Source organism: Cyclopterus lumpus, chromosome 24, assembly GCF_009769545.1.
Source record: "Cyclopterus lumpus isolate fCycLum1 chromosome 24, fCycLum1.pri, whole genome shotgun sequence".
NCBI classification, from domain to species: domain Eukaryota; kingdom Metazoa; phylum Chordata; class Actinopteri; order Perciformes; family Cyclopteridae; genus Cyclopterus; species Cyclopterus lumpus.
The window spans coordinates 7,261,451-7,263,664 of NC_046989.1; the positions used below are offsets into that span (position 1 = coordinate 7,261,451).

Consider the following 2,214-nt stretch of genomic DNA (forward strand, 5'->3'; position numbering starts at 1 on the left):
GTCAGGATGGCCGAGCGGTCTAAGGCGCTGCGTTCAGGTCGCAGTCTCCCCTGGAGGCGTGGGTTCGAATCCCACTTCTGACATAATTTTTTTGTTTTGTGCTCCTCGCTCACACTGTTTTCAATCGTCGGCCATTGGCCCAAATCATTATTGCGCAAGCACAGCGATTAGTCGCCGACAATGGATTTTTGCTAGCCTCACCTGATCCAGCTATACACAACACACTGTTCTCAATCGGCCATTGGCTCAAATCATTGTTGCGCGAGCACAGCTATTGGTCGCTGACGATGGGTTTTTACTAGCCTCACCTGATCCAGCTAAACATTGTAGGACTTCTGTAAAATTATGCCTTCTACTACATAGTGTTGCTTTTTGTGTTATGGTGGTGGTATTACACATATGGAGCAATATTGTCTGTTAACCTTTGAAGTAGCATCCACCTCATTACATAAGGAAAATAATAATGATGCAAATAATGTGATCGTTTTCATTATCAATAAATCTGGCAATTATATTAATTGATTAATCGTGGAGTGAATAAAATGTTTCTCAAAGTCGAAGTATAACGTCTTTAAAAATACTGTTTTGTCAGTCCAAAATCAAAAAGATATTGAGTTAAATATGATAAAACTGAAAAAAGCAGGAAAATCTATTTTACACGCTAAAAACAGCCTTTTTCTGTAATTTTTGCATGAATCATAATTAATCAATTATAAAAACAGTTGGTGATTACTTTTGTGTTGATCGACTAATCATTTTAGCAACTAATCATTGCAGCTCTAAATCTGTTACATCGGTTTCGCTAAACCGGAATAATAATAAAACAAAACAACAAATGTATAAATAAAACCAGACATTTTCAGTGGTATTCCCCAGAAGTTCTTTTTAAGTATAATAGGATTTGTCCAGAGCTTGGCCCTGCTACTGCAGGATAAAGGTCTGTGTGTGTTTAAAAGTGCGGTCAAGGCGGCTTCTCTTGGTTATATTTAAATTCCCAGCCTGTGATCCTCACTGTGACCTCCCTGCAACTTTACTCTGCGACAGTAAAGGTTAAAGAGTAACAGGGGTAAATCCTGTCTGGGCACTTATTACCACTCTATAACTCTTGCATGGTTTGTTTGAATGTATTCATCATCTCAGATTTAACATGCATGCGCAGATGACATATTCCATATATTATTATCTTCTCTTTTTGTAGATAGAACAATCAACGTTACTAGTATTTGTTTTGAACTTGTGTGCATAATGATTACTTAATATCTCATCATAGGAGGTTAACTGTAATTACTTTTTAGGTGCAATTTGTTCCTATGTTTTGGCCTAAATCAATGCAATTACATAACAATATTAGTATGTGTGACCATAATGGACCTTTTTTTAGTGAGAGTATTTATCACGTCTTTTACTCAACCATGAACTTGGGTTTAAGTCGTACCTTTCTAACCATTTATTAAGGCTCCAACTTCCTGGGTAGCTTTAGTATATGTGACTAACATTGCAGGAGTACTGCTGCACAGCAGGTTGCACACTAATTAGCCCTGATATGTGAGCTGCAGCCAGGAGGGGGGAGTGCTAAGCCTTGAGAATCAGCACTCACGTGTGAGCTTGACGGATGATGAGCTTCAGGGCGCCCTGCTGCGACTGTGATCCAAACTGCATTGGCATGGTGCGGCTAGACAGCTGACTGAAATGTCATGCTAATCATATTTAATTTAATTTGATGCAGGGAAATTCTTTCTTTGTGGCACTTTTGAGGTCTGACAGGGCAGGTGTTGGATTGAGTGGTTTGATTGATTGATCACAGAAGACATGAAAGCCCTTGTATAAGAATATTATTTCAGAATTCAAACATTTGATGAAAAGATATATCTTCCCTTCATTCAGCTGACTCAAACTGATGGCCACCTCCTTCACTTGACTCGAGGGAGTGAAGAGGAGGTGCCCTTCTCACGCAGACGAGCCCACAGAAAACAATAACCATGTTCTCGGCATTTACTTACATGACTCAGCAGAGGGGTCTTTCTGCTATTTTCTTCCCATGAGTCACGACAAAATAAAGCCCTCCTCGAGTCAACTCCAGCCCACCATGACACATTAAGCTCTTTAAGACTGAAGACAGATGGCCGCATGGGGGCTTGCCGCACTGTGCGTGAGTTTGTAGGCTTTGTGGGAGTGGGCGCTCCTGTGATGAAGCACTTCTTGAAACTCCCGGCA

At 40.4% G+C, this 2,214-nt stretch overlaps 1 non-coding gene across 1 annotated transcript; it reads left to right on the plus strand.

Annotated features, from left to right (window-relative positions):
- trnal-cag lies at positions 1-83 on the plus strand. The gene has a single exon. It is a non-coding gene; the product is annotated as a tRNA-Leu (tRNA).
- Positions 84-2,214: the final 2,131 nt, after the last annotated feature.